Here is a 25,627-nt window from a genome sequence, read left to right on the forward strand (position 1 = left end):
ATTGAGTATCACACAGGTAAGTAACACGCACTGTGGAAGATTAACTTAACTTGTGTGCAACCCTGACCAGCAGTCTTGGGATCCCTCCTCAGACAACTTTACGCCCATTCACACCTGGACCCATCTAACCCTAATGACGCACAACATGGCCGGGTGGGTCAACGACTCTCAGGTGACCTTAACGACTCTGAAAGTCAGAGCCTCACATGTCACCTCAACGACTCTGTAAGGGTTTCACACCCAGAACTCAAGAAACCTCTTGGATTAAGGGTTCACACCCAGAATTGAAGAAACCTCTTGGATGAGATGCCAAATGTCTGCAAGAAACTCAAGCAAGTCCACTTGCCTACGATAAAGCACTTAAGATAACCATGACCTGGATGACTGACAATCTTCACCTACATGTAAACTGCAGCTTTACTGGTTGGCCAAGGCATACATCTGCAGGGCCATAACTCTAGTTTTTTGAGATGAATCAAATGAAGAATATTGCTATTCATATGCCGGCTTTTTTTTTTTTTTCCAATAGAAAGATTAAAGGTACGTGATGTCAGGATGGCCGAGCGGTCTAAGGCGCTGCGTTCAGGTCGCAGTCTCCCCTGGAGGCGTGGGTTCGAATCCCACTTCTGACAGCTGCAGCTTTTCACTGGAGGCAGTGCTTGTAACCTGATAGCGGGCAAGTAAAGTGAGCACTAATGTCACTCATATGACCAACTCCAGTCTTCTTACTACTTGCACTGCACAAGCATTTCACAGCTTCTACACTCTGTTTGGGATACCTTCTTTGTTGTTTATTTGTGAATGATGACCACATGCATGCTGATATCATGCCAGAAACGCTCTCTCAATCAACATGAAGGTTCCATGGTGTAATGGTTAGCACTCTGCACTCTGGACTCTGAATCCAGTAATCCGAGTTCAAGTCTCGGTGGAACCTGCTTTATAACCACAGTATGGGGCTAAAGGATGAGTCCCTCCACCATCCCAATCTCGGCTTGGAATTGCACTCCGGATAGCCAGGGCTTCTTCCTTGGAAACGTTGCATGTTACGTGACACTGCAACAGGGCACCTACTGACACATTTCAGGTGCAACTTAGAAGAGTATCACAAAGTCATGCTTTGATAATGGTTGTAATCCTTACAATATTTTCATTTCATTTAAAATATTGCCTCAATAAAATGCCGACTTTGCAGTCAGTTGCTTTTGGCGCAGCGATGGGAAGTCAGTTTAAAAGCATATCTGTGGTTGTCGTGGCCGAGTGGTTAAGGCGATGGACTAGAAATCCATTGGGGTTTCCCCGCGCAGGTTCGAATCCTGCCGACAACGAGAGGCACCACTTTTCAGCAGTAGGCGCCCACCAATGAGGCATTTGCAGACTACTGCACCCACAGGTGTGTCTGGGAAATGTATCAGTGTCAAAGCAAACCAAGTGATGCTTTAATGATAACTGTTGAGTTAGTGGGCGCTCCCTCTTGTGTGTTGCCCCTTGATCGATACCTTCCAATCCTTATGTGCTCTATTCAGTCTCAATGCTCAGATAAATTGCTGAATTTGCAGTAAAATGCCTTTCGCCCAGCGATGGTGGTATAGTGGTAAGCATAGCTGCCTTCCAAGCAGTTGACCCGGGTTCGATTCCCGGCCATCGCAGTCCTTTTCTGCCAGTGTACTGTTGCCTGCTTTTGTTGACAGAAAGTCAGCACAAAGCCAGCAAATGTTCCACTTCTCCGCAGTGATTGGTGGTATAGTGCTGCAAGAAATTCACCCAGCTTTGCTGTCATTCCATGGCAGTCTCATTTTAACCTCTGGCTCTCAAAGCCAATAAAATAACCAAAACAACAAACCAATAACAACCACCAATGTGCTCAGCCAATCACCCATATATTAGTCTGTTAGTCGGAGATAAGAGATTTCAAAGCAGCTGCCACAGTTTGATGTCTGTCCATCGCAGTTGCATTTTACAAGTTTCAAAGCCCTTTACTAGGGTTACATCAGTATCTTGATCAGATTGCTTCTTCCATTCAGGCATCGTCAAAGAAAATCAATTGAGTGCAGTGCTCGCTGGGGATGTAGCTCAGTGGTAGAGCGCATGCTTTGCATGTATGAGGCCCCGGGTTCAATCCCCGGCATCTCCAACAGGTATTATGGTGACGGAATAAGGATGAATCTGTTGGCTCATGAACTCCCAGAAAACAACACGGAATCACAGCCACCCTCAAATGGGAGGTATTGAGTATCACACAGGTAAGTAACACGCACTGTGGAAGATTAACTTAACTTGTGTGCAACCCTGACCAGCAGTCTTGGGATCCCTCCTCAGACAACTTTACGCCCATTCACACCTGGACCCATCTAACCCTAATGACGCACAACATGGCCGGGTGGGTCAACGACTCTCAGGTGACCTTAACGACTCTGAAAGTCAGAGCCTCACATGTCACCTCAACGACTCTGTAAGGGTTTCACACCCAGAACTCAAGAAACCTCTTGGATTAAGGGTTCACACCCAGAATTGAAGAAACCTCTTGGATGAGATGCCAAATGTCTGCAAGAAACTCAAGCAAGTCCACTTGCCTACGATAAAGCACTTAAGATAACCATGACCTGGATGACTGACAATCTTCACCTACATGTAAACTGCAGCTTTACTGGTTGGCCAAGGCATACATCTGCAGGGCCATAACTCTAGTTTTTTGAGATGAATCAAATGAAGAATATTGCTATTCATATGCCGGCTTTTTTTTTTTTTTCAATAGAAAGATTAAAGGTACGTGATGTCAGGATGGCCGAGCGGTCTAAGGCGCTGCGTTCAGGTCGCAGTCTCCCCTGGAGGCGTGGGTTCGAATCCCACTTCTGACAGCTGCAGCTTTTCACTGGAGGCAGTGCTTGTAACCTGATAGCGGGCAAGTAAAGTGAGCACTAATGTCACTCATATGACCAACTCCAGTCTTCTTACTACTTGCACTGCACAAGCATTTCACAGCTTCTACACTCTGTTTGGGAAACCTTCTTTGTTGTTTATTTGTGAATGATGACCACATGCATGCTGATATCATGCCAGAAACGCTCTCTCAATCAACATGAAGGTTCCATGGTGTAATGGTTAGCACTCTGCACTCTGGACTCTGAATCCAGTAATCCGAGTTCAAGTCTCGGTGGAACCTGCTTTATAACCACAGTATGGGGCTAAAGGATGAGTCCCTCCACCATCCCAATCTCGGCTTGGAATTGCACTCCGGATAGCCAGGGCTTCTTCCTTGGAAACGTTGCATGTTACGTGACACTGCAACAGGGCACCTACTGACACATTTCAGGTGCAACTTAGAAGAGTATCACAAAGTCATGCTTTGATAATGGTTGTAATCCTTACAATATTTTCATTTCATTTAAAATATTGCCTCAATAAAATGCCGACTTTGCAGTCAGTTGCTTTTGGCGCAGCGATGGGAAGTCAGTTTAAAAGCATATCTGTGGTTGTCGTGGCCGAGTGGTTAAGGCGATGGACTAGAAATCCATTGGGGTTTCCCCGCGCAGGTTCGAATCCTGCCGACAACGAGAGGCACCACTTTTCAGCAGTAGGCGCCCACCAATGAGGCATTTGCAGACTACTGCACCCACAGGTGTGTCTGGGAAATGTATCAGTGTCAAAGCAAACCAAGTGATGCTTTAATGATAACTGTTGAGTTAGTGGGCGCTCCCTCTTGTGTGTTGCCCCTTGATCGATACCTTCCAATCCTTATGTGCTCTATTCAGTCTCAATGCTCAGATAAATTGCTGAATTTGCAGTAAAATGCCTTTCGCCCAGCGATGGTGGTATAGTGGTAAGCATAGCTGCCTTCCAAGCAGTTGACCCGGGTTCGATTCCCGGCCATCGCAGTCCTTTTCTGCCAGTGTACTGTTGCCTGCTTTTGTTGACAGAAAGTCAGCACAAAGCCAGCAAATGTTCCACTTCTCCGCAGTGATTGGTGGTATAGTGCTGCAAGAAATTCACCCAGCTTTGCTGTCATTCCATGGCAGTCTCATTTTAACCTCTGGCTCTCAAAGCCAATAAAATAACCAAAACAACAAACCAATAACAACCACCAATGTGCTCAGCCAATCACCCATATATTAGTCTGTTAGTCGGAGATAAGAGATTTCAAAGCAGCTGCCACAGTTTGATGTCTGTCCATCGCAGTTGCATTTTACAAGTTTCAAAGCCCTTTACTAGGGTTACATCAGTATCTTGATCAGATTGCTTCTTCCATTCAGGCATCGTCAAAGAAAATCAATTGAGTGCAGTGCTCGCTGGGGATGTAGCTCAGTGGTAGAGCGCATGCTTTGCATGTATGAGGCCCCGGGTTCAATCCCCGGCATCTCCAACAGGTATTATGGTGACGGAATAAGGATGAATCTGTTGGCTCATGAACTCCCAGAAAACAACACGGAATCACAGCCACCCTCAAATGGGAGGTATTGAGTATCACACAGGTAAGTAACACGCACTGTGGAAGATTAACTTAACTTGTGTGCAACCCTGACCAGCAGTCTTGGGATCCCTCCTCAGACAACTTTACGCCCATTCACACCTGGACCCATCTAACCCTAATGACGCACAACATGGCCGGGTGGGTCAACGACTCTCAGGTGACCTTAACGACTCTGAAAGTCAGAGCCTCACATGTCACCTCAACGACTCTGTAAGGGTTTCACACCCAGAACTCAAGAAACCTCTTGGATTAAGGGTTCACACCCAGAATTGAAGAAACCTCTTGGATGAGATGCCAAATGTCTGCAAGAAACTCAAGCAAGTCCACTTGCCTACGATAAAGCACTTAAGATAACCATGACCTGGATGACTGACAATCTTCACCTACATGTAAACTGCAGCTTTACTGGTTGGCCAAGGCATACATCTGCAGGGCCATAACTCTAGTTTTTTGAGATGAATCAAATGAAGAATATTGCTATTCATATGCCGGCTTTTTTTTTTTTTTCCAATAGAAAGATTAAAGGTACGTGATGTCAGGATGGCCGAGCGGTCTAAGGCGCTGCGTTCAGGTCGCAGTCTCCCCTGGAGGCGTGGGTTCGAATCCCACTTCTGACAGCTGCAGCTTTTCACTGGAGGCAGTGCTTGTAACCTGATAGCGGGCAAGTAAAGTGAGCACTAATGTCACTCATATGACCAACTCCAGTCTTCTTACTACTTGCACTGCACAAGCATTTCACAGCTTCTACACTCTGTTTGGGATACCTTCTTTGTTGTTTATTTGTGAATGATGACCACATGCATGCTGATATCATGCCAGAAACGCTCTCTCAATCAACATGAAGGTTCCATGGTGTAATGGTTAGCACTCTGCACTCTGGACTCTGAATCCAGTAATCCGAGTTCAAGTCTCGGTGGAACCTGCTTTATAACCACAGTATGGGGCTAAAGGATGAGTCCCTCCACCATCCCAATCTCGGCTTGGAATTGCACTCCGGATAGCCAGGGCTTCTTCCTTGGAAACGTTGCATGTTACGTGACACTGCAACAGGGCACCTACTGACACATTTCAGGTGCAACTTAGAAGAGTATCACAAAGTCATGCTTTGATAATGGTTGTAATCCTTACAATATTTTCATTTCATTTAAAATATTGCCTCAATAAAATGCCGACTTTGCAGTCAGTTGCTTTTGGCGCAGCGATGGGAAGTCAGTTTAAAAGCATATCTGTGGTTGTCGTGGCCGAGTGGTTAAGGCGATGGACTAGAAATCCATTGGGGTTTCCCCGCGCAGGTTCGAATCCTGCCGACAACGAGAGGCACCACTTTTCAGCAGTAGGCGCCCACCAATGAGGCATTTGCAGACTACTGCACCCACAGGTGTGTCTGGGAAATGTATCAGTGTCAAAGCAAACCAAGTGATGCTTTAATGATAACTGTTGAGTTAGTGGGCGCTCCCTCTTGTGTGTTGCCCCTTGATCGATACCTTCCAATCCTTATGTGCTCTATTCAGTCTCAATGCTCAGATAAATTGCTGAATTTGCAGTAAAATGCCTTTCGCCCAGCGATGGTGGTATAGTGGTAAGCATAGCTGCCTTCCAAGCAGTTGACCCGGGTTCGATTCCCGGCCATCGCAGTCCTTTTCTGCCAGTGTACTGTTGCCTGCTTTTGTTGACAGAAAGTCAGCACAAAGCCAGCAAATGTTCCACTTCTCCGCAGTGATTGGTGGTATAGTGCTGCAAGAAATTCACCCAGCTTTGCTGTCATTCCATGGCAGTCTCATTTTAACCTCTGGCTCTCAAAGCCAATAAAATAACCAAAACAACAAACCAATAACAACCACCAATGTGCTCAGCCAATCACCCATATATTAGTCTGTTAGTCGGAGATAAGAGATTTCAAAGCAGCTGCCACAGTTTGATGTCTGTCCATCGCAGTTGCATTTTACAAGTTTCAAAGCCCTTTACTAGGGTTACATCAGTATCTTGATCAGATTGCTTCTTCCATTCAGGCATCGTCAAAGAAAATCAATTGAGTGCAGTGCTCGCTGGGGATGTAGCTCAGTGGTAGAGCGCATGCTTTGCATGTATGAGGCCCCGGGTTCAATCCCCGGCATCTCCAACAGGTATTATGGTGACGGAATAAGGATGAATCTGTTGGCTCATGAACTCCCAGAAAACAACACGGAATCACAGCCACCCTCAAATGGGAGGTATTGAGTATCACACAGGTAAGTAACACGCACTGTGGAAGATTAACTTAACTTGTGTGCAACCCTGACCAGCAGTCTTGGGATCCCTCCTCAGACAACTTTACGCCCATTCACACCTGGACCCATCTAACCCTAATGACGCACAACATGGCCGGGTGGGTCAACGACTCTCAGGTGACCTTAACGACTCTGAAAGTCAGAGCCTCACATGTCACCTCAACGACTCTGTAAGGGTTTCACACCCAGAACTCAAGAAACCTCTTGGATTAAGGGTTCACACCCAGAATTGAAGAAACCTCTTGGATGAGATGCCAAATGTCTGCAAGAAACTCAAGCAAGTCCACTTGCCTACGATAAAGCACTTAAGATAACCATGACCTGGATGACTGACAATCTTCACCTACATGTAAACTGCAGCTTTACTGGTTGGCCAAGGCATACATCTGCAGGGCCATAACTCTAGTTTTTTGAGATGAATCAAATGAAGAATATTGCTATTCATATGCCGGCTTTTTTTTTTTTTTCAATAGAAAGATTAAAGGTACGTGATGTCAGGATGGCCGAGCGGTCTAAGGCGCTGCGTTCAGGTCGCAGTCTCCCCTGGAGGCGTGGGTTCGAATCCCACTTCTGACAGCTGCAGCTTTTCACTGGAGGCAGTGCTTGTAACCTGATAGCGGGCAAGTAAAGTGAGCACTAATGTCACTCATATGACCAACTCCAGTCTTCTTACTACTTGCACTGCACAAGCATTTCACAGCTTCTACACTCTGTTTGGGATACCTTCTTTGTTGTTTATTTGTGAATGATGACCACATGCATGCTGATATCATGCCAGAAACGCTCTCTCAATCAACATGAAGGTTCCATGGTGTAATGGTTAGCACTCTGCACTCTGGACTCTGAATCCAGTAATCCGAGTTCAAGTCTCGGTGGAACCTGCTTTATAACCACAGTATGGGGCTAAAGGATGAGTCCCTCCACCATCCCAATCTCGGCTTGGAATTGCACTCCGGATAGCCAGGGCTTCTTCCTTGGAAACGTTGCATGTTACGTGACACTGCAACAGGGCACCTACTGACACATTTCAGGTGCAACTTAGAAGAGTATCACAAAGTCATGCTTTGATAATGGTTGTAATCCTTACAATATTTTCATTTCATTTAAAATATTGCCTCAATAAAATGCCGACTTTGCAGTCAGTTGCTTTTGGCGCAGCGATGGGAAGTCAGTTTAAAAGCATATCTGTGGTTGTCGTGGCCGAGTGGTTAAGGCGATGGACTAGAAATCCATTGGGGTTTCCCCGCGCAGGTTCGAATCCTGCCGACAACGAGAGGCACCACTTTTCAGCAGTAGGCGCCCACCAATGAGGCATTTGCAGACTACTGCACCCACAGGTGTGTCTGGGAAATGTATCAGTGTCAAAGCAAACCAAGTGATGCTTTAATGATAACTGTTGAGTTAGTGGGCGCTCCCTCTTGTGTGTTGCCCCTTGATCGATACCTTCCAATCCTTATGTGCTCTATTCAGTCTCAATGCTCAGATAAATTGCTGAATTTGCAGTAAAATGCCTTTCACCCAGCGATGGTGGTATAGTGGTAAGCATAGCTGCCTTCCAAGCAGTTGACCCGGGTTCGATTCCCGGCCATCGCAGTCCTTTTCTGCCAGTGTACTGTTGCCTGCTTTTGTTGACAGAAAGTCAGCACAAAGCCAGCAAATGTTCCACTTCTCCGCAGTGATTGGTGGTATAGTGCTGCAAGAAATTCACCCAGCTTTGCTGTCATTCCATGGCAGTCTCATTTTAACCTCTGGCTCTCAAAGCCAATAAAATAACCAAAACAACAAACCAATAACAACCACCAATGTGCTCAGCCAATCACCCATATATTAGTCTGTTAGTCGGAGATAAGAGATTTCAAAGCAGCTGCCACAGTTTGATGTCTGTCCATCGCAGTTGCATTTTACAAGTTTCAAAGCCCTTTACTAGGGTTACATCAGTATCTTGATCAGATTGCTTCTTCCATTCAGGCATCGTCAAAGAAAATCAATTGAGTGCAGTGCTCGCTGGGGATGTAGCTCAGTGGTAGAGCGCATGCTTTGCATGTATGAGGCCCCGGGTTCAATCCCCGGCATCTCCAACAGGTATTATGGTGACGGAATAAGGATGAATCTGTTGGCTCATGAACTCCCAGAAAACAACACGGAATCACAGCCACCCTCAAATGGGAGGTATTGAGTATCACACAGGTAAGTAACACGCACTGTGGAAGATTAACTTAACTTGTGTGCAACCCTGACCAGCAGTCTTGGGATCCCTCCTCAGACAACTTTACGCCCATTCACACCTGGACCCATCTAACCCTAATGACGCACAACATGGCCGGGTGGGTCAACGACTCTCAGGTGACCTTAACGACTCTGAAAGTCAGAGCCTCACATGTCACCTCAACGACTCTGTAAGGGTTTCACACCCAGAACTCAAGAAACCTCTTGGATTAAGGGTTCACACCCAGAATTGAAGAAACCTCTTGGATGAGATGCCAAATGTCTGCAAGAAACTCAAGCAAGTCCACTTGCCTACGATAAAGCACTTAAGATAACCATGACCTGGATGACTGACAATCTTCACCTACATGTAAACTGCAGCTTTACTGGTTGGCCAAGGCATACATCTGCAGGGCCATAACTCTAGTTTTTTGAGATGAATCAAATGAAGAATATTGCTATTCATATGCCGGCTTTTTTTTTTTTTTCAATAGAAAGATTAAAGGTACGTGATGTCAGGATGGCCGAGCGGTCTAAGGCGCTGCGTTCAGGTCGCAGTCTCCCCTGGAGGCGTGGGTTCGAATCCCACTTCTGACAGCTGCAGCTTTTCACTGGAGGCAGTGCTTGTAACCTGATAGCGGGCAAGTAAAGTGAGCACTAATGTCACTCATATGACCAACTCCAGTCTTCTTACTACTTGCACTGCACAAGCATTTCACAGCTTCTACACTCTGTTTGGGATACCTTCTTTGTTGTTTATTTGTGAATGATGACCACATGCATGCTGATATCATGCCAGAAACGCTCTCTCAATCAACATGAAGGTTCCATGGTGTAATGGTTAGCACTCTGCACTCTGGACTCTGAATCCAGTAATCCGAGTTCAAGTCTCGGTGGAACCTGCTTTATAACCACAGTATGGGGCTAAAGGATGAGTCTCTCCACCATCCCAATCTCGGCTTGGAATTGCACTCCGGATAGCCAGGGCTTCTTCCTTGGAAACGTTGCATGTTACGTGACACTGCAACAGGGCACCTACTGACACATTTCAGGTGCAACTTAGAAGAGTATCACAAAGTCATGCTTTGATAATGGTTGTAATCCTTACAATATTTTCATTTCATTTAAAATATTGCCTTAATAAAATGCCGACTTTGCAGTCAGTTGCTTTTGGCGCAGCGATGGGAAGTCAGTTTAAAAGCATATCTGTGGTTGTTGTGGCCGAGTGGTTAAGGCGATGGACTAGAAATCCATTGGGGTTTCCCCGCGCAGGTTCGAATCCTGCCGACAACGAGAGGCACCACTTTTCAGCAGTAGGCGCCCACCAATGAGGCATTTGCAGACTACTGCACCCACAGGTGTGTCTGGGAAATGTATCAGTGTCAAAGCAAACCAAGTGATGCTTTAATGATAACTGTTGAGTTAGTGGGCGCTCCCTCTTGTGTGTTGCCCCTTGATCGATACCTTCCAATCCTTATGTGCTCTATTCAGTCTCAATGCTCAGATAAATTGCTGAATTTGCAGTAAAATGCCTTTCACCCAGCGATGGTGGTATAGTGGTAAGCATAGCTGCCTTCCAAGCAGTTGACCCGGGTTCGATTCCCGGCCATCGCAGTCCTTTTCTGCCAGTGTACTGTTGCCTGCTTTTGTTGACAGAAAGTCAGCACAAAGCCAGCAAATGTTCCACTTCTCCGCAGTGATTGGTGGTATAGTGCTGCAAGAAATTCACCCAGCTTTGCTGTCATTCCATGGCAGTCTCATTTTAACCTCTGGCTCTCAAAGCCAATAAAATAACCAAAACAACAAACCAATAACAACCACCAATGTGCTCAGCCAATCACCCATATATTAGTCTGTTAGTCGGAGATAAGAGATTTCAAAGCAGCTGCCACAGTTTGATGTCTGTCCATCGCAGTTGCATTTTACAAGTTTCAAAGCCCTTTACTAGGGTTACATCAGTATCTTGATCAGATTGCTTCTTCCATTCAGGCATCGTCAAAGAAAATCAATTGAGTGCAGTGCTCGCTGGGGATGTAGCTCAGTGGTAGAGCGCATGCTTTGCATGTATGAGGCCCCGGGTTCAATCCCCGGCATCTCCAACAGGTATTATGGTGACGGAATAAGGATGAATCTGTTGGCTCATGAACTCCCAGAAAACAACACGGAATCACAGCCACCCTCAAATGGGAGGTATTGAGTATCACACAGGTAAGTAACACGCACTGTGGAAGATTAACTTAACTTGTGTGCAACCCTGACCAGCAGTCTTGGGATCCCTCCTCAGACAACTTTACGCCCATTCACACCTGGACCCATCTAACCCTAATGACGCACAACATGGCCGGGTGGGTCAACGACTCTCAGGTGACCTTAACGACTCTGAAAGTCAGAGCCTCACATGTCACCTCAACGACTCTGTAAGGGTTTCACACCCAGAACTCAAGAAACCTCTTGGATTAAGGGTTCACACCCAGAATTGAAGAAACCTCTTGGATGAGATGCCAAATGTCTGCAAGAAACTCAAGCAAGTCCACTTGCCTACGATAAAGCACTTAAGATAACCATGACCTGGATGACTGACAATCTTCACCTACATGTAAACTGCAGCTTTACTGGTTGGCCAAGGCATACATCTGCAGGGCCATAACTCTAGTTTTTTGAGATGAATCAAATGAAGAATATTGCTATTCATATGCCGGCTTTTTTTTTTTTTTCAATAGAAAGATTAAAGGTACGTGATGTCAGGATGGCCGAGCGGTCTAAGGCGCTGCGTTCAGGTCGCAGTCTCCCCTGGAGGCGTGGGTTCGAATCCCACTTCTGACAGCTGCAGCTTTTCACTGGAGGCAGTGCTTGTAACCTGATAGCGGGCAAGTAAAGTGAGCACTAATGTCACTCATATGACCAACTCCAGTCTTCTTACTACTTGCACTGCACAAGCATTTCACAGCTTCTACACTCTGTTTGGGATACCTTCTTTGTTGTTTATTTGTGAATGATGACCACATGCATGCTGATATCATGCCAGAAACGCTCTCTCAATCAACATGAAGGTTCCATGGTGTAATGGTTAGCACTCTGCACTCTGGACTCTGAATCCAGTAATCCGAGTTCAAGTCTCGGTGGAACCTGCTTTATAACCACAGTATGGGGCTAAAGGATGAGTCCCTCCACCATCCCAATCTCGGCTTGGAATTGCACTCCGGATAGCCAGGGCTTCTTCCTTGGAAACGTTGCATGTTACGTGACACTGCAACAGGGCACCTACTGACACATTTCAGGTGCAACTTAGAAGAGTATCACAAAGTCATGCTTTGATAATGGTTGTAATCCTTACAATATTTTCATTTCATTTAAAATATTGCCTCAATAAAATGCCGACTTTGCAGTCAGTTGCTTTTGGCGCAGCGATGGGAAGTCAGTTTAAAAGCATATCTGTGGTTGTCGTGGCCGAGTGGTTAAGGCGATGGACTAGAAATCCATTGGGGTTTCCCCGCGCAGGTTCGAATCCTGCCGACAACGAGAGGCACCACTTTTCAGCAGTAGGCGCCCACCAATGAGGCATTTGCAGACTACTGCACCCACAGGTGTGTCTGGGAAATGTATCAGTGTCAAAGCAAACCAAGTGATGCTTTAATGATAACTGTTGAGTTAGTGGGCGCTCCCTCTTGTGTGTTGCCCCTTGATCGATACCTTCCAATCCTTATGTGCTCTATTCAGTCTCAATGCTCAGATAAATTGCTGAATTTGCAGTAAAATGCCTTTCACCCAGCGATGGTGGTATAGTGGTAAGCATAGCTGCCTTCCAAGCAGTTGACCCGGGTTCGATTCCCGGCCATCGCAGTCCTTTTCTGCCAGTGTACTGTTGCCTGCTTTTGTTGACAGAAAGTCAGCACAAAGCCAGCAAATGTTCCACTTCTCCGCAGTGATTGGTGGTATAGTGCTGCAAGAAATTCACCCAGCTTTGCTGTCATTCCATGGCAGTCTCATTTTAACCTCTGGCTCTCAAAGCCAATAAAATAACCAAAACAACAAACCAATAACAACCACCAATGTGCTCAGCCAATCACCCATATATTAGTCTGTTAGTCGGAGATAAGAGATTTCAAAGCAGCTGCCACAGTTTGATGTCTGTCCATCGCAGTTGCATTTTACAAGTTTCAAAGCCCTTTACTAGGGTTACATCAGTATCTTGATCAGATTGCTTCTTCCATTCAGGCATCGTCAAAGAAAATCAATTGAGTGCAGTGCTCGCTGGGGATGTAGCTCAGTGGTAGAGCGCATGCTTTGCATGTGTGAGGCCCCGGGTTCAATCCCCGGCATCTCCAACAGGTATTATGGTGACGGAATAAGGATGAATCTGTTGGCTCATGAACTCCCAGAAAACAACACGGAATCACAGCCACCCTCAAATGGGAGGTATTGAGTATCACACAGGTAAGTAACACGCACTGTGGAAGATTAACTTAACTTGTGTGCAACCCTGACCAGCAGTCTTGGGATCCCTCCTCAGACAACTTTACGCCCATTCACACCTGGACCCATCTAACCCTAATGACGCACAACATGGCCGGGTGGGTCAACGACTCTCAGGTGACCTTAACGACTCTGAAAGTCAGAGCCTCACATGTCACCTCAACGACTCTGTAAGGGTTTCACACCCAGAACTCAAGAAACCTCTTGGATTAAGGGTTCACACCCAGAATTGAAGAAACCTCTTGGATGAGATGCCAAATGTCTGCAAGAAACTCAAGCAAGTCCACTTGCCTACGATAAAGCACTTAAGATAACCATGACCTGGATGACTGACAATCTTCACCTACATGTAAACTGCAGCTTTACTGGTTGGCCAAGGCATACATCTGCAGGGCCATAACTCTAGTTTTTTGAGATGAATCAAATGAAGAATATTGCTATTCATATGCCGGCTTTTTTTTTTTTTTCAATAGAAAGATTAAAGGTACGTGATGTCAGGATGGCCGAGCGGTCTAAGGCGCTGCGTTCAGGTCGCAGTCTCCCCTGGAGGCGTGGGTTCGAATCCCACTTCTGACAGCTGCAGCTTTTCACTGGAGGCAGTGCTTGTAACCTGATAGCGGGCAAGTAAAGTGAGCACTAATGTCACTCATATGACCAACTCCAGTCTTCTTACTACTTGCACTGCACAAGCATTTCACAGCTTCTACACTCTGTTTGGGATACCTTCTTTGTTGTTTATTTGTGAATGATGACCACATGCATGCTGATATCATGCCAGAAACGCTCTCTCAATCAACATGAAGGTTCCATGGTGTAATGGTTAGCCCTCTGCACTTTGGACTCTAGATCCAGTAATCCGAGTTCAAGTCTCGGTGGAACCTGCTTTATAACCACAGTATGGGGCTAAAGGATGAGTCCCTCCACCATCCCAATCTCGGCTTGGAATTGCACTCCGGATAGCCAGGGCTTCTTCCTTGGAAACGTTGCATGTTACGTGACACTGCAACAGGGCACCTACTGACACATTTCAGGTGCAACTTAGAAGAGTATCACAAAGTCATGCTTTGATAATGGTTGTAATCCTTACAATATTTTCATTTCATTTAAAATATTGCCTCAATAAAATGCCGACTTTGCAGTCAGTTGCTTTTGGCGCAGCGATGGGAAGTCAGTTTAAAAGCATATCTGTGGTTGTCGTGGCCGAGTGGTTAAGGCGATGGACTAGAAATCCATTGGGGTTTCCCCGCGCAGGTTCGAATCCTGCCGACAACGAGAGGCACCACTTTTCAGCAGTAGGCGCCCACCAATGAGGCATTTGCAGACTACTGCACCCACAGGTGTGTCTGGGAAATGTATCAGTGTCAAAGCAAACCAAGTGATGCTTTAATGATAACTGTTGAGTTAGTGGGCGCTCCCTCTTGTGTGTTGCCCCTTGATCGATACCTTCCAATCCTTATGTGCTCTATTCAGTCTCAATGCTCAGATAAATTGCTGAATTTGCAGTAAAATGCCTTTCACCCAGCGATGGTGGTATAGTGGTAAGCATAGCTGCCTTCCAAGCAGTTGACCCGGGTTCGATTCCCGGCCATCGCAGTCCTTTTCTGCCAGTGTACTGTTGCCTGCTTTTGTTGACAGAAAGTCAGCACAAAGCCAGCAAATGTTCCACTTCTCCGCAGTGATTGGTGGTATAGTGCTGCAAGAAATTCACCCAGCTTTGCTGTCATTCCATGGCAGTCTCATTTTAACCTCTGGCTCTCAAAGCCAATAAAATAACCAAAACAACAAACCAATAACAACCACCAATGTGCTCAGCCAATCACCCATATATTAGTCTGTTAGTCGGAGATAAGAGATTTCAAAGCAGCTGCCACAGTTTGATGTCTGTCCATCGCAGTTGCATTTTACAAGTTTCAAAGCCCTTTACTAGGGTTACATCAGTATCTTGATCAGATTGCTTCTTCCATTCAGGCATCGTCAAAGAAAATCAATTGAGTGCAGTGCTCGCTGGGGATGTAGCTCAGTGGTAGAGCGCATGCTTTGCATGTATGAGGCCCCGGGTTCAATCCCCGGCATCTCCAACAGGTATTATGGTGACGGAATAAGGATGAATCTGTTGGCTCATGAACTCCCAGAAAACAACACGGAATCACAGCCACCCTCAAATGGGAGGTATTGAGTATCACACAGGTAAGTAACACGCACTGTGGAAGATTAACTTAACTTGTGTGCAACCCTGACCAGCAGTCTTGGGATCCCTCCTCAGACAACTTTACGCCCATTCACACCTGGACCCATCTAACCCTAATGACGCACAACATGGCCGGGTGGGTCAACGACTCTCAGGTGACCTTAACGACTCTGAAAGTCAGAGCCTCACATGTCACTTCAACGACTCTGTAAGGGTTTCACACCCAGAACTCAAGAAACCTCTTGGATTAAGGGTTCACACCCAGAATTGAAGAAACCTCTTGGATGAGATGCCAAATGTCTGCAAGAAACTCAAGCAAGTCCACTTGCCTACGATAAAGCACTTAAGATAACCATGACCTGGATGACTGACAATCTTCACCTACATGTAAACTGCAACTTTACTGGTTGGCCAAGGCATACATCTGCAGGGCCATAACTCTAGTTTTTTGAGATGAATCAAATGAAGAATATTGCTATTCATATGCCGGCTTTTTTTTTTTTTTTAATAGAAAGATTAAAGGTACGTGATGTCAGGATGGCCGAGCGGTCTAAGGCGCTGCGTTCAGGTCGCAGTCTCCCCTGGAGGCGTGGGTTCGAATCCCACTTCTGACAGCTGCAGCTTTTCACTGGAGGCAGTGCTTGTAACCTGATAGCGGGCAAGTAAAGTGAGCACTAATGTCACTCATATGACCAACTCCAGTCTTCTTACTACTTGCACTGCACAAGCATTTCACAGCTTCTACACTCTGTTTGGGATACCTTCTTTGTTGTTTATTTGTGAATGATGACCACAGGCATGCTGATATCATGCCAGAAACGCTCTCTCAATCAACATGAAGGTTCCATGGTGTAATGGTTAGCACTCTGGACTCTGAATCCAGTAATCCGAGTTCAAGTCTCGGTGGAACCTGCTTTATAACCACAGTATGGGGCTAAAGGATGAGTCCCTCCACCATCCCAATCTCGGCTTGGAATTGCACTCCGGATAGCCAGGGCTTCTTCCTTGGAAACGTTGCATGTTACGTGACACTGCAACAGGGCACCTACTGACACATTTCAGGTGCAACTTAGAAGAGTATCACAAAGTCATGCTTTGATAATGGTTGTAATCCTTACAATATTTTCATTTCATTTAAAATATTGCCTTAATAAAATGCCGACTTTGCAGTCAGTTGCTTTTGGCGCAGCGATGGGAAGTCAGTTTAAAAGCATATCTGTGGTTGTCGTGGCCGAGTGGTTAAGGCGATGGACTAGAAATCCATTGGGGTTTCCCCGCGCAGGTTCGAATCCTGCCGACAACGAGAGGCACCACTTTTCAGCAGTAGGCGCCCACCAATGAGGCATTTGCAGACTACTGCACCCACAGGTGTGTCTGGGAAATGTATCAGTGTCAAAGCAAACCAAGTGATGCTTTAATGATAACTGTTGAGTTAGTGGGCGCTCCCTCTTGTGTGTTGCCCCTTGATCGATACCTTCCAATCCTTATGTGCTCTATTCAGTCTCAATGCTCAGATAAATTGCTGAATTTGCAGTAAAATGCCTTTCGCCCAGCGATGGTGGTATAGTGGTAAGCATAGCTGCCTTCCAAGCAGTTGACCCGGGTTCGATTCCCGGCCATCGCAGTCCTTTTCTGCCAGTGTACTGTTGCCTGCTTTTGTTGACAGAAAGTCAGCACAAAGCCAGCAAATGTTCCACTTCTCCGCAGTGATTGGTGGTATAGTGCTGCAAGAAATTCACCCAGCTTTGCTGTCATTCCATGGCAGTCTCATTTTAACCTCTGGCTCTCAAAGCCAATAAAATAACCAAAACAACAAACCAATAACAACCACCAATGTGCTCAGCCAATCACCCATATATTAGTCTGTTAGTCGGAGATAAGAGATTTCAAAGCAGCTGCCACAGTTTGATGTCTGTCCATCGCAGTTGCATTTTACAAGTTTCAAAGCCCTTTACTAGGGTTACATCAGTATCTTGATCAGATTGCTTCTTCCATTCAGGCATCGTCAAAGAAAATCAATTGAGTGCAGTGCTCGCTGGGGATGTAGCTCAGTGGTAGAGCGCATGCTTTGCATGTATGAGGCCCCGGGTTCAATCCCCGGCATCTCCAACAGGTATTATGGTGACGGAATAAGGATGAATCTGTTGGCTCATGAACTCCCAGAAAACAACACGGAATCACAGCCACCCTCAAATGGGAGGTATTGAGTATCACACAGGTAAGTAACACGCACTGTGGAAGATTAACTTAACTTGTGTGCAACCCTGACCAGCAGTCTTGGGATCCCTCCTCAGACAACTTTATGCCCATTCACACCTGGACCCATCTAACCCTAATGACGCACAACATGGCCGGGTGGGTCAACGACTCTCAGGTGACCTTAACGACTCTGAAAGTCAGAGCCTCACATGTCACCTCAACGACTCTGTAAGGGTTTCACACCCAGAACTCAAGAAACCTCTTGGATTAAGGGTTCACACCCAGAATTGAAGAAACCTCTTGGATGAGATGCCAAATGTCTGCAAGAAACTCAAGCAAGTCCAGTTGCCTACGATAAAGCACTTAAGATAACCATGACCTGGATGACTGACAATCTTCACCTACATGTAAACTGCAACTTTACTGGTTGGCCAAGGCATACATCTGCAGGGCCATAACTCTAGTTTTTTGAGATGAATCAAATGAAGAATATTGCTATTCATATGCCGGCTTTTTTTTTTTTTTCAATAGAAAGATTAAAGGTACGTGATGTCAGGATGGCCGAGCGGTCTAAGGCGCTGCGTTCAGGTCACAGTCTCCCCTGGAGGCGTGGGTTCGAATCCCACTTCTGACAGCTGCAGCTTTTCACTGGAGGCAGTGCTTGTAACCTGATAGCGGGCAAGTAAAGTGAGCACTAATGTCACTCATATGACCAACTCCAGTCTTCTTACTACTTGCACTGCACAAGCATTTCACAGCTTCTACACTCTGTTTGGGATACCTTCTTTGTTGTTTATTTGTGAATGATGACCACAGGCATGCTGATATCATGCCAGAAACGCTCTCTCAATCATCATGAAGGTTCCATGGTGTAATGGTTAGCACTCTGGACTCTGAATCCAGTAATCCGAGTTCAAGTCTCGGTGGAACCTGCTTTATAACCACAGTATGGGGCTAAAGGATGAGTCCCTCCACCATCCCAATCTCGGCTTGGAATTGCACTCCGGATAGCCAGGGCTTCTTCCTTGGAAACGTTGCATGTTACGTGACACTGCAACAGGGCACCTACTGACACATTTCAGGTGCAACTTAGAAGAGTATCACAAAGTCATGCTTTGATAATGGTTGTAATCCTTACAATATTTTCATTTCATTTAAAATATTGCCTTAATAAAATGCCGACTTTGCAGTCAGTTGCTTTTGGCGCAGCGATGGGAAGTCAGTTTAAAAGCATATCTGTGGTTGTCGTGGCCGAGTGGTTAAGGCGATGGACTAGAAATCCATTGGGGTTTCCCCGCGCAGGTTCGAATCCTGCCGACAACGAGAGGCACCACTTTTCAGCAGTAGGCGCCCACCAATGAGGCATTTGCAGACTACTGCACCCACAGGTGTGTCTGGGAAATGTATCAGTGTCAAAGCAAACCAAGTGATGCTTTAATGATAACTGTTGAGTTAGTGGGCGCTCCCTCTTGTGTGTTGCCCCTTGATCGATACCTTCCAATCCTTATGTGCTCTATTCAGTCTCAATGCTCAGATAAATTGCTGAATTTGCAGTAAAATGCCTTTCGCCCAGCGATGGTGGTATAGTGGTAAGCATAGCTGCCTTCCAAGCAGTTGACCCGGGTTCGATTCCCGGCCATCGCAGTCCTTTTCTGCCAGTGTACTGTTGCCTGCTTTTGTTGACAGAAAGTCAGCACAAAGCCAGCAAATGTTCCACTTCTCCGCAGTGATTGGTGGTATAGTGCTGCAAGAAATTCACCCAGCTTTGCTGTCATTCCATGGCAGTCTCATTTTAACCTCTGGCTCTCAAAGCCAATAAAATAACCAAAACAACAAACCAATAACAACCACCAATGTGCTCAGCCAATCACCCATATATTAGTCTGTTAGTCGGAGATAAGAGATTTCAAAGCAGCTGCCACAGTTTGATGTCTGTCCATCGCAGTTGCATTTTACAAGTTTCAAAGCCCTTTACTAGGGTTACATCAGTATCTTGATCAGATTGCTTCTTCCATTCAGGCATCGTCAAAGAAAATCAATTGAGTGCAGCGCTCTCTAGGGGTGTAGCTTAGTGGTAGAGCGCATGCTTTGCATGTATGAGGCCCCGGGTTCAATCCCCGGCATCTCCAACAGGTATTATGGTGACGGAATAAGGATGAATCTGTTGGCTCATGAACTCCCAGAAAACAACACGGAATCACAGCCACCCTCAAATGGGAGGTATTGAGTATCACACAGGTAAGTAACACGCACTGTGGAAGATTAACTTAACTTGTGTGCAACCCTGACCAGCAGTCTTGGGATCCCTCCTCAGACAACTTTATGCCCATTCACACCTGGACCCATCTAACCCTAATGACGCACAACATGGCCGGGTGGGTCAACGACTCTCAGGTGACCTTAACGACTCTGAAAGTCAGAGCCTCACATGTCACCTCAACGACTCTGTAAGGGTTTCACACCCAGAACTCAAGAAACCTCTTGGATTAAGGGTTCACACCCAGAATTGAAGAAACCTCTTGGATGAGATGCCAAATGTCTGCAAGAAACTCAAGCAAGTCCAGTTGCCTACGATAAAGCACTTAAGATAACCATGACCTGGATGACTGACAATCTTCACCTACATGTAAACTGCAACTTTACTGGTTGGCCAAGGCATACATCTGCAGGGCCATAACTCTAGTTTTTTGAGATGAATCAAATGAAGAATATTGCTATTCATATGCCGGCTTTTTTTTTTTTTTTAATAGAAAGATTAAAGGTACGTGATGTCAGGATGGCCGAGCGGTCTAAGGCGCTGCGTTCAGGTCGCAGTCTCCCCTGGAGGCGTGGGTTCGAATCCCACTTCTGACAGCTGCAGCTTTTCACTGGAGGCAGTGCTTGTAACCTGATAGCGGGCAAGTAAAGTGAGCACTAATGTCACTCATATGACCAACTCCAGTCTTCTTACTACTTGCACTGCACAAGCATTTCACAGCTTCTACACTCTGTTTGGGATACCTTCTTTGTTGTTTATTTGTGAATGATGACCACAGGCATGCTGATATCATGCCAGAAACGCTCTCTCAATCAACATGAAGGTTCCATGGTGTAATGGTTAGCACTCTGGACTCTGAATCCAGTAATCCGAGTTCAAGTCTCGGTGGAACCTGCTTTATAACCACAGTATGGGGCTAAAGGATGAGTCCCTCCACCATCCCAATCTCGGCTTGGAATTGCACTCCGGATAGCCAGGGCTTCTTCCTTGGAAACGTTGCATGTTACGTGACACTGCAACAGGGCACCTACTGACACATTTCAGGTGCAACTTAGAAGAGTATCACAAAGTCATGCTTTGATAATGGTTGTAATCCTTACAATATTTTCATTTCATTTAAAATATTGCCTTAATAAAATGCCGACTTTGCAGTCAGTTGCTTTTGGCGCAGCGATGGGAAGTCAGTTTAAAAGCATATCTGTGGTTGTTGTGGCCGAGTGGTAAAGGCGATGGACTAGAAATCCATTGGGGTTTCCCCGCGCAGGTTCGAATCCTGCCGACAACGAGAGGCACCACTTTTCAGCAGTAGGCGCCCACCAATGAGGCATTTGCAGACTACTGCACCCACAGGTGTGTCTGGGAAATGTATCAGTGTCAAAGCAAACCAAGTGATGCTTTAATGATAACTGTTGAGTTAGTGGGCGCTCCCTCTTGTGTGTTGCCCCTTGATCGATACCTTCCAATCCTTATGTGCTCTATTCAGTCTCAATGCTCAGATAAATTGCTGAATTTGCAGTAAAATGCCTTTCGCCCAGCGATGGTGGTATAGTGGTAAGCATAGCTGCCTTCCAAGCAGTTGACCCGGGTTCGATTCCCGGCCATCGCAGTCCTTTTCTGCCAGTGTACTGTTGCCTGCTTTTGTTGACAGAAAGTCAGCACAAAGCCAGCAAATGTTCCACTTCTCCGCAGTGATTGGTGGTATAGTGCTGCAAGAAATTCACCCAGCTTTGCTGTCATTCCATGGCAGTCTCATTTTAACCTCTGGCTCTCAAAGCCAATAAAATAACCAAAACAACAAACCAATAACAACCACCAATGTGCTCAGCCAATCACCCATATATTAGTCTGTTAGTCGGAGATAAGAGATTTCAAAGCAGCTGCCACAGTTTGATGTCTGTCCATCGCAGTTGCATTTTACAAGTTTCAAAGCCCTTTACTAGGGTTACATCAGTATCTTGATCAGATTGCTTCTTCCATTCAGGCATCGTCAAAGAAAATCAATTGAGTGCAGTGCTCGCTGGGGATGTAGCTCAGTGGTAGAGCGCATGCTTTGCATGTATGAGGCCCCGGGTTCAATCCCCGGCATCTCCAACAGGTATTATGGTGACGGAATAAGGATGAATCTGTTGGCTCATGAACTCCCAGAAAACAACACGGAATCACAGCCACCCTCAAATGGGAGGTATTGAGTATCACACAGGTAAGTAACACGCACTGTGGAAGATTAACTTAACTTGTGTGCAACCCTGACCAGCAGTCTTGGGATCCCTCCTCAGACAACTTTACGCCCATTCACACCTGGACCCATCTAACCCTAATGACGCACAACATGGCCGGGTGGGTCAACGACTCTCAGGTGACCTTAACGACTCTGAAAGTCAGAGCCTCACATGTCACCTCAACGACTCTGTAAGGGTTTCACACCCAGAACTCAAGAAACCTCTTGGATTAAGGGTTCACACCCAGAATTGAAGAAACCTCTTGGATGAGATGCCAAATGTCTGCAAGAAACTCAAGCAAGTCCACTTGCCTACGATAAAGCACTTAAGATAACCATGACCTGGATGACTGACAATCTTCACCTACATGTAAACTGCAACTTTACTGGTTGGCCAAGGCATACATCTGCAGGGCCATAACTCTAGTTTTTTGAGATGAATCAAATGAAGAATATTGCTATTCATATGCCGGCTTTTTTTTTTTTTCAATAGAAAGATTAAAGGTACGTGATGTCAGGATGGCCGAGCGGTCTAAGGCGCTGCGTTCAGGTCGCAGTCTCCCCTGGAGGCGTGGGTTCGAATCCCACTTCTGACAGCTGCAGCTTTTCACTGGAGGCAGTGCTTGTAACCTGATAGCGGGCAAGTAAAGTGAGCACTAATGTCACTCATATGACCAACTCCAGTCTTCTTACTACTTGCACTGCACAAGCATTTCACAGCTTCTACACTCTGTTTGGGATACCTTCTTTGTTGTTTATTTGTGAATGATGACCACAGGCATGCTGATATCATGCCAGAAACGCTCTCTCAATCAACATGAAGGTTCCATGGTGTAATGGTTAGCACTCTGGACTCTGAATCCAGTAATCCGAGTTCAGGTCTCGGTGGAACCTGCTTTATAACCACAGTATGGGGCTAAAGGATGAGTCCCTCCACCATCCCAATCTCGGCTTGGAATTGCACTCCGGATAGCCAGGGCTTCTTCCTTGGAAACGTTGCATGTTACGTGACACTGCAACAGGGCACCTACTGACACATTTCAGGTGCAACTTAGAAGAGTATCACAAAGTCATGCTTTGATAATGGTTGTAATCCTTACAATATTTTCATTTCATTTAAAATATTGCCTCAATAAAATGCCGACTTTGCAGTCAGTTGCTTTTGGCGCAGCGATGGGAAGTCAGTTTAAAAGCATATCTGTGGTTGTCGTGGCCGAGTGGTTAAGGCGATGGACTAGAAATCCATTGGGGTTTCCCCGCGCAGGTTCGAATCCTGCCGACAACGAGAGGCACCACTTTTCAGCAGTAGGCGCCCACCAATGAGGCATTTGCAGACTACTGCACCCACAGGTGTGTCTGGGAAATGTATCAGTGTCAAAGCAAACCAAGTGATGCTTTAATGATAACTGTTGAGTTAGTGGGCGCTCCCTCTTGTGTGTTGCCCCTTGATCGATACCTTCCAATCCTTATGTGCTCTATTCAGTCTCAATGCTCAGATAAATTGCTGAATTTGCAGTAAAATGCCTTTCGCCCAGCGATGGTGGTATAGTGGTAAGCATAGCTGCCTTCCAAGCAGTTGACCCGGGTTCGATTCCCGGCCATCGCAGTCCTTTTCTGCCAGTGTACTGTTGCCTGCTTTTGTTGACAGAAAGTCAGCACAAAGCCAGCAAATGTTCCACTTCTCCGCAGTGATTGGTGGTATAGTGCTGCAAGAAATTCACCCAGCTTTGCTGTCATTCCATGGCAGTCTCATTTTAACCTCTGGCTCTCAAAGCCAATAAAATAACCAAAACAACAAACCAATAACAACCACCAATGTGCTCAGCCAATCACCCATATATTAGTCTGTTAGTCGGAGATAAGAGATTTCAAAGCAGCTGCCACAGTTTGATGTCTGTCCATCGCAGTTGCATTTTACAAGTTTCAAAGCCCTTTACTAGGGTTACATCAGTATCTTGATCAGATTGCTTCTTCCATTCAGGCATCGTCAAAGAAAATCAATTGAGTGCAGTGCTCGCTGGGGATGTAGCTCAGTGGTAGAGCGCATGCTTTGCATGTATGAGGCCCCGGGTTCAATCCCCGGCATCTCCAACAGGTATCATGGTGACGGAATAAGGATGAATCTGTTGGCTCATGAACTCCCAGAAAACAACACGGAATCACAGCCACCCTCAAATGGGAGGTATTGAGTATCACACAGGTAAGTAACACGCACTGTGGAAGATTAACTTAACTTGTGTGCAACCCTGACCAGCAGTCTTGGGATCCCTCCTCAGACAACTTTACGCCCATTCACACCTGGACCCATCTAACCCTAATGACGCACAACATGGCCGGGTGGGTCAACGACTCTCAGGTGACCTTAACGACTCTGAAAGTCAGAGCCTCACATGTCACCTCAACGACTCTGTAAGGGTTTCACACCCAGAACTCAAGAAACCTCTTGGATTAAGGGTTCACACCCAGAATTGAAGAAACCTCTTGGATGAGATGCCAAATGTCTGCAAGAAACTCAAGCAAGTCCACTTGCCTACGATAAAGCACTTAAGATAACCATGACCTGGATGACTGACAATCTTCACCTACATGTAAACTGCAGCTTTACTGGTTGGCCAAGGCATACATCTGCAGGGCCATAACTCTAGTTTTTTGAGATGAATCAAATGAAGAATATTGCTATTCATATGCCGGCTTTTTTTTTTTTTTCAATAGAAAGATTAAAGGTACGTGATGTCAGGATGGCCGAGCGGTCTAAGGCGCTGCGTTCAGGTCGCAGTCTCCCCTGGAGGCGTGGGTTCGAATCCCACTTCTGACAGCTGCAGCTTTTCACTGGAGGCAGTGCTTGTAACCTGATAGCGGGCAAGTAAAGTGAGCACTAATGTCACTCATATGACCAACTCCAGTCTTCTTACTACTTGCACTGCACAAGCATTTCACAGCTTCTACACTCTGTTTGGGATACCTTCTTTGTTGTTTATTTGTGAATGATGACCACATGCATGCTGATATCATGCCAGAAACGCTCTCTCAATCAACATGAAGGTTCCATGGTGTAATGGTTAGCACTCTGCACTCTGGACTCTGAATCCAGTAATCCGAGTTCAAGTCTCGGTGGAACCTGCTTTATAACCACAGTATGGGGCTAAAGGATGAGTCCCTCCACCATCCCAATCTCGGCTTGGAATTGCACTCCGGGTAGCCAGGGCTTCTTCCTTGGAAACGTTGCATGTTACGTGACACTGCAACAGGGCACCTACTGACACATTTCAGGTGCAACTTAGAAGAGTATCACAAAGTCATGCTTTGATAATGGTTGTAATCCTTACAATATTTTCATTTCATTTAAAATATT

General features: G+C 46.0%; 56 non-coding genes across 56 annotated transcripts; all 56 read left to right on the plus strand.

Moving 5' to 3' along the window:
* Window positions 1–549: 549 nt before the first annotated feature.
* On the plus strand, window positions 550–632 carry trnal-cag (transfer RNA leucine (anticodon CAG)). The gene has a single exon. It is a non-coding gene; the product is annotated as a tRNA-Leu (tRNA).
* A 226-nt stretch (window positions 633–858) lies between these two features.
* Window positions 859–937, plus strand: trnaq-cug (transfer RNA glutamine (anticodon CUG)). The gene has a single exon. It is a non-coding gene; the product is annotated as a tRNA-Gln (tRNA).
* Window positions 938–1,246: 309 nt separating this feature from the next.
* trnas-aga (transfer RNA serine (anticodon AGA)) lies at window positions 1,247–1,328 on the plus strand. Its single transcript has one exon. It is a non-coding gene; the product is annotated as a tRNA-Ser (tRNA).
* A 249-nt stretch (window positions 1,329–1,577) lies between these two features.
* On the plus strand, window positions 1,578–1,649 carry trnag-ucc (transfer RNA glycine (anticodon UCC)). The gene has a single exon. It is a non-coding gene; the product is annotated as a tRNA-Gly (tRNA).
* A 413-nt stretch (window positions 1,650–2,062) lies between these two features.
* On the plus strand, window positions 2,063–2,134 carry trnaa-ugc (transfer RNA alanine (anticodon UGC)). Its single transcript has one exon. It is a non-coding gene; the product is annotated as a tRNA-Ala (tRNA).
* A 641-nt stretch (window positions 2,135–2,775) lies between these two features.
* On the plus strand, window positions 2,776–2,858 carry trnal-cag (transfer RNA leucine (anticodon CAG)). Its single transcript has one exon. It is a non-coding gene; the product is annotated as a tRNA-Leu (tRNA).
* A 226-nt stretch (window positions 2,859–3,084) lies between these two features.
* On the plus strand, window positions 3,085–3,163 carry trnaq-cug (transfer RNA glutamine (anticodon CUG)). Its single transcript has one exon. It is a non-coding gene; the product is annotated as a tRNA-Gln (tRNA).
* Window positions 3,164–3,472: 309 nt separating this feature from the next.
* On the plus strand, window positions 3,473–3,554 carry trnas-aga (transfer RNA serine (anticodon AGA)). The gene has a single exon. It is a non-coding gene; the product is annotated as a tRNA-Ser (tRNA).
* A 249-nt stretch (window positions 3,555–3,803) lies between these two features.
* Window positions 3,804–3,875, plus strand: trnag-ucc (transfer RNA glycine (anticodon UCC)). The gene has a single exon. It is a non-coding gene; the product is annotated as a tRNA-Gly (tRNA).
* A 413-nt stretch (window positions 3,876–4,288) lies between these two features.
* Window positions 4,289–4,360, plus strand: trnaa-ugc (transfer RNA alanine (anticodon UGC)). The gene has a single exon. It is a non-coding gene; the product is annotated as a tRNA-Ala (tRNA).
* A 642-nt stretch (window positions 4,361–5,002) lies between these two features.
* On the plus strand, window positions 5,003–5,085 carry trnal-cag (transfer RNA leucine (anticodon CAG)). The gene has a single exon. It is a non-coding gene; the product is annotated as a tRNA-Leu (tRNA).
* A 226-nt stretch (window positions 5,086–5,311) lies between these two features.
* trnaq-cug (transfer RNA glutamine (anticodon CUG)) lies at window positions 5,312–5,390 on the plus strand. The gene has a single exon. It is a non-coding gene; the product is annotated as a tRNA-Gln (tRNA).
* Window positions 5,391–5,699: 309 nt separating this feature from the next.
* On the plus strand, window positions 5,700–5,781 carry trnas-aga (transfer RNA serine (anticodon AGA)). Its single transcript has one exon. It is a non-coding gene; the product is annotated as a tRNA-Ser (tRNA).
* A 249-nt stretch (window positions 5,782–6,030) lies between these two features.
* On the plus strand, window positions 6,031–6,102 carry trnag-ucc (transfer RNA glycine (anticodon UCC)). The gene has a single exon. It is a non-coding gene; the product is annotated as a tRNA-Gly (tRNA).
* Window positions 6,103–6,515: 413 nt separating this feature from the next.
* trnaa-ugc (transfer RNA alanine (anticodon UGC)) lies at window positions 6,516–6,587 on the plus strand. The gene has a single exon. It is a non-coding gene; the product is annotated as a tRNA-Ala (tRNA).
* Window positions 6,588–7,228: 641 nt separating this feature from the next.
* On the plus strand, window positions 7,229–7,311 carry trnal-cag (transfer RNA leucine (anticodon CAG)). Its single transcript has one exon. It is a non-coding gene; the product is annotated as a tRNA-Leu (tRNA).
* A 226-nt stretch (window positions 7,312–7,537) lies between these two features.
* Window positions 7,538–7,616, plus strand: trnaq-cug (transfer RNA glutamine (anticodon CUG)). The gene has a single exon. It is a non-coding gene; the product is annotated as a tRNA-Gln (tRNA).
* A 309-nt stretch (window positions 7,617–7,925) lies between these two features.
* On the plus strand, window positions 7,926–8,007 carry trnas-aga (transfer RNA serine (anticodon AGA)). Its single transcript has one exon. It is a non-coding gene; the product is annotated as a tRNA-Ser (tRNA).
* Window positions 8,008–8,256: 249 nt separating this feature from the next.
* trnag-ucc (transfer RNA glycine (anticodon UCC)) lies at window positions 8,257–8,328 on the plus strand. Its single transcript has one exon. It is a non-coding gene; the product is annotated as a tRNA-Gly (tRNA).
* Window positions 8,329–8,741: 413 nt separating this feature from the next.
* On the plus strand, window positions 8,742–8,813 carry trnaa-ugc (transfer RNA alanine (anticodon UGC)). Its single transcript has one exon. It is a non-coding gene; the product is annotated as a tRNA-Ala (tRNA).
* Window positions 8,814–9,454: 641 nt separating this feature from the next.
* trnal-cag (transfer RNA leucine (anticodon CAG)) lies at window positions 9,455–9,537 on the plus strand. Its single transcript has one exon. It is a non-coding gene; the product is annotated as a tRNA-Leu (tRNA).
* A 226-nt stretch (window positions 9,538–9,763) lies between these two features.
* Window positions 9,764–9,842, plus strand: trnaq-cug (transfer RNA glutamine (anticodon CUG)). Its single transcript has one exon. It is a non-coding gene; the product is annotated as a tRNA-Gln (tRNA).
* A 309-nt stretch (window positions 9,843–10,151) lies between these two features.
* trnas-aga (transfer RNA serine (anticodon AGA)) lies at window positions 10,152–10,233 on the plus strand. The gene has a single exon. It is a non-coding gene; the product is annotated as a tRNA-Ser (tRNA).
* A 249-nt stretch (window positions 10,234–10,482) lies between these two features.
* trnag-ucc (transfer RNA glycine (anticodon UCC)) lies at window positions 10,483–10,554 on the plus strand. Its single transcript has one exon. It is a non-coding gene; the product is annotated as a tRNA-Gly (tRNA).
* A 413-nt stretch (window positions 10,555–10,967) lies between these two features.
* On the plus strand, window positions 10,968–11,039 carry trnaa-ugc (transfer RNA alanine (anticodon UGC)). The gene has a single exon. It is a non-coding gene; the product is annotated as a tRNA-Ala (tRNA).
* A 641-nt stretch (window positions 11,040–11,680) lies between these two features.
* On the plus strand, window positions 11,681–11,763 carry trnal-cag (transfer RNA leucine (anticodon CAG)). Its single transcript has one exon. It is a non-coding gene; the product is annotated as a tRNA-Leu (tRNA).
* A 226-nt stretch (window positions 11,764–11,989) lies between these two features.
* trnaq-cug (transfer RNA glutamine (anticodon CUG)) lies at window positions 11,990–12,068 on the plus strand. Its single transcript has one exon. It is a non-coding gene; the product is annotated as a tRNA-Gln (tRNA).
* Window positions 12,069–12,377: 309 nt separating this feature from the next.
* trnas-aga (transfer RNA serine (anticodon AGA)) lies at window positions 12,378–12,459 on the plus strand. Its single transcript has one exon. It is a non-coding gene; the product is annotated as a tRNA-Ser (tRNA).
* Window positions 12,460–12,708: 249 nt separating this feature from the next.
* Window positions 12,709–12,780, plus strand: trnag-ucc (transfer RNA glycine (anticodon UCC)). Its single transcript has one exon. It is a non-coding gene; the product is annotated as a tRNA-Gly (tRNA).
* A 413-nt stretch (window positions 12,781–13,193) lies between these two features.
* Window positions 13,194–13,265, plus strand: trnaa-ugc (transfer RNA alanine (anticodon UGC)). The gene has a single exon. It is a non-coding gene; the product is annotated as a tRNA-Ala (tRNA).
* Window positions 13,266–13,906: 641 nt separating this feature from the next.
* Window positions 13,907–13,989, plus strand: trnal-cag (transfer RNA leucine (anticodon CAG)). Its single transcript has one exon. It is a non-coding gene; the product is annotated as a tRNA-Leu (tRNA).
* Window positions 13,990–14,603: 614 nt separating this feature from the next.
* Window positions 14,604–14,685, plus strand: trnas-aga (transfer RNA serine (anticodon AGA)). The gene has a single exon. It is a non-coding gene; the product is annotated as a tRNA-Ser (tRNA).
* A 249-nt stretch (window positions 14,686–14,934) lies between these two features.
* trnag-ucc (transfer RNA glycine (anticodon UCC)) lies at window positions 14,935–15,006 on the plus strand. Its single transcript has one exon. It is a non-coding gene; the product is annotated as a tRNA-Gly (tRNA).
* Window positions 15,007–15,419: 413 nt separating this feature from the next.
* trnaa-ugc (transfer RNA alanine (anticodon UGC)) lies at window positions 15,420–15,491 on the plus strand. Its single transcript has one exon. It is a non-coding gene; the product is annotated as a tRNA-Ala (tRNA).
* Window positions 15,492–16,132: 641 nt separating this feature from the next.
* On the plus strand, window positions 16,133–16,215 carry trnal-cag (transfer RNA leucine (anticodon CAG)). The gene has a single exon. It is a non-coding gene; the product is annotated as a tRNA-Leu (tRNA).
* Window positions 16,216–16,441: 226 nt separating this feature from the next.
* trnaq-cug (transfer RNA glutamine (anticodon CUG)) lies at window positions 16,442–16,513 on the plus strand. Its single transcript has one exon. It is a non-coding gene; the product is annotated as a tRNA-Gln (tRNA).
* A 309-nt stretch (window positions 16,514–16,822) lies between these two features.
* trnas-aga (transfer RNA serine (anticodon AGA)) lies at window positions 16,823–16,904 on the plus strand. Its single transcript has one exon. It is a non-coding gene; the product is annotated as a tRNA-Ser (tRNA).
* Window positions 16,905–17,153: 249 nt separating this feature from the next.
* Window positions 17,154–17,225, plus strand: trnag-ucc (transfer RNA glycine (anticodon UCC)). Its single transcript has one exon. It is a non-coding gene; the product is annotated as a tRNA-Gly (tRNA).
* A 413-nt stretch (window positions 17,226–17,638) lies between these two features.
* On the plus strand, window positions 17,639–17,710 carry trnaa-ugc (transfer RNA alanine (anticodon UGC)). Its single transcript has one exon. It is a non-coding gene; the product is annotated as a tRNA-Ala (tRNA).
* Window positions 17,711–18,351: 641 nt separating this feature from the next.
* trnal-cag (transfer RNA leucine (anticodon CAG)) lies at window positions 18,352–18,434 on the plus strand. Its single transcript has one exon. It is a non-coding gene; the product is annotated as a tRNA-Leu (tRNA).
* Window positions 18,435–18,660: 226 nt separating this feature from the next.
* trnaq-cug (transfer RNA glutamine (anticodon CUG)) lies at window positions 18,661–18,732 on the plus strand. Its single transcript has one exon. It is a non-coding gene; the product is annotated as a tRNA-Gln (tRNA).
* Window positions 18,733–19,041: 309 nt separating this feature from the next.
* On the plus strand, window positions 19,042–19,123 carry trnas-aga (transfer RNA serine (anticodon AGA)). Its single transcript has one exon. It is a non-coding gene; the product is annotated as a tRNA-Ser (tRNA).
* A 249-nt stretch (window positions 19,124–19,372) lies between these two features.
* Window positions 19,373–19,444, plus strand: trnag-ucc (transfer RNA glycine (anticodon UCC)). Its single transcript has one exon. It is a non-coding gene; the product is annotated as a tRNA-Gly (tRNA).
* Window positions 19,445–19,857: 413 nt separating this feature from the next.
* trnaa-ugc (transfer RNA alanine (anticodon UGC)) lies at window positions 19,858–19,929 on the plus strand. Its single transcript has one exon. It is a non-coding gene; the product is annotated as a tRNA-Ala (tRNA).
* A 641-nt stretch (window positions 19,930–20,570) lies between these two features.
* Window positions 20,571–20,653, plus strand: trnal-cag (transfer RNA leucine (anticodon CAG)). The gene has a single exon. It is a non-coding gene; the product is annotated as a tRNA-Leu (tRNA).
* Window positions 20,654–20,879: 226 nt separating this feature from the next.
* Window positions 20,880–20,951, plus strand: trnaq-cug (transfer RNA glutamine (anticodon CUG)). The gene has a single exon. It is a non-coding gene; the product is annotated as a tRNA-Gln (tRNA).
* Window positions 20,952–21,260: 309 nt separating this feature from the next.
* trnas-aga (transfer RNA serine (anticodon AGA)) lies at window positions 21,261–21,342 on the plus strand. The gene has a single exon. It is a non-coding gene; the product is annotated as a tRNA-Ser (tRNA).
* A 249-nt stretch (window positions 21,343–21,591) lies between these two features.
* trnag-ucc (transfer RNA glycine (anticodon UCC)) lies at window positions 21,592–21,663 on the plus strand. Its single transcript has one exon. It is a non-coding gene; the product is annotated as a tRNA-Gly (tRNA).
* A 413-nt stretch (window positions 21,664–22,076) lies between these two features.
* On the plus strand, window positions 22,077–22,148 carry trnaa-ugc (transfer RNA alanine (anticodon UGC)). The gene has a single exon. It is a non-coding gene; the product is annotated as a tRNA-Ala (tRNA).
* Window positions 22,149–22,788: 640 nt separating this feature from the next.
* Window positions 22,789–22,871, plus strand: trnal-cag (transfer RNA leucine (anticodon CAG)). Its single transcript has one exon. It is a non-coding gene; the product is annotated as a tRNA-Leu (tRNA).
* Window positions 22,872–23,097: 226 nt separating this feature from the next.
* Window positions 23,098–23,169, plus strand: trnaq-cug (transfer RNA glutamine (anticodon CUG)). Its single transcript has one exon. It is a non-coding gene; the product is annotated as a tRNA-Gln (tRNA).
* Window positions 23,170–23,478: 309 nt separating this feature from the next.
* On the plus strand, window positions 23,479–23,560 carry trnas-aga (transfer RNA serine (anticodon AGA)). The gene has a single exon. It is a non-coding gene; the product is annotated as a tRNA-Ser (tRNA).
* A 249-nt stretch (window positions 23,561–23,809) lies between these two features.
* Window positions 23,810–23,881, plus strand: trnag-ucc (transfer RNA glycine (anticodon UCC)). Its single transcript has one exon. It is a non-coding gene; the product is annotated as a tRNA-Gly (tRNA).
* A 413-nt stretch (window positions 23,882–24,294) lies between these two features.
* Window positions 24,295–24,366, plus strand: trnaa-ugc (transfer RNA alanine (anticodon UGC)). Its single transcript has one exon. It is a non-coding gene; the product is annotated as a tRNA-Ala (tRNA).
* Window positions 24,367–25,007: 641 nt separating this feature from the next.
* On the plus strand, window positions 25,008–25,090 carry trnal-cag (transfer RNA leucine (anticodon CAG)). The gene has a single exon. It is a non-coding gene; the product is annotated as a tRNA-Leu (tRNA).
* Window positions 25,091–25,316: 226 nt separating this feature from the next.
* Window positions 25,317–25,395, plus strand: trnaq-cug (transfer RNA glutamine (anticodon CUG)). The gene has a single exon. It is a non-coding gene; the product is annotated as a tRNA-Gln (tRNA).
* The last annotated feature ends 232 nt before the right edge of the window (window positions 25,396–25,627 follow it).

The sequence above is a fragment of the Epinephelus lanceolatus genome, chromosome 20 (genome assembly GCF_041903045.1).
Source record: "Epinephelus lanceolatus isolate andai-2023 chromosome 20, ASM4190304v1, whole genome shotgun sequence".
In the NCBI taxonomy this organism is placed as follows: domain Eukaryota; kingdom Metazoa; phylum Chordata; class Actinopteri; order Perciformes; family Serranidae; genus Epinephelus; species Epinephelus lanceolatus.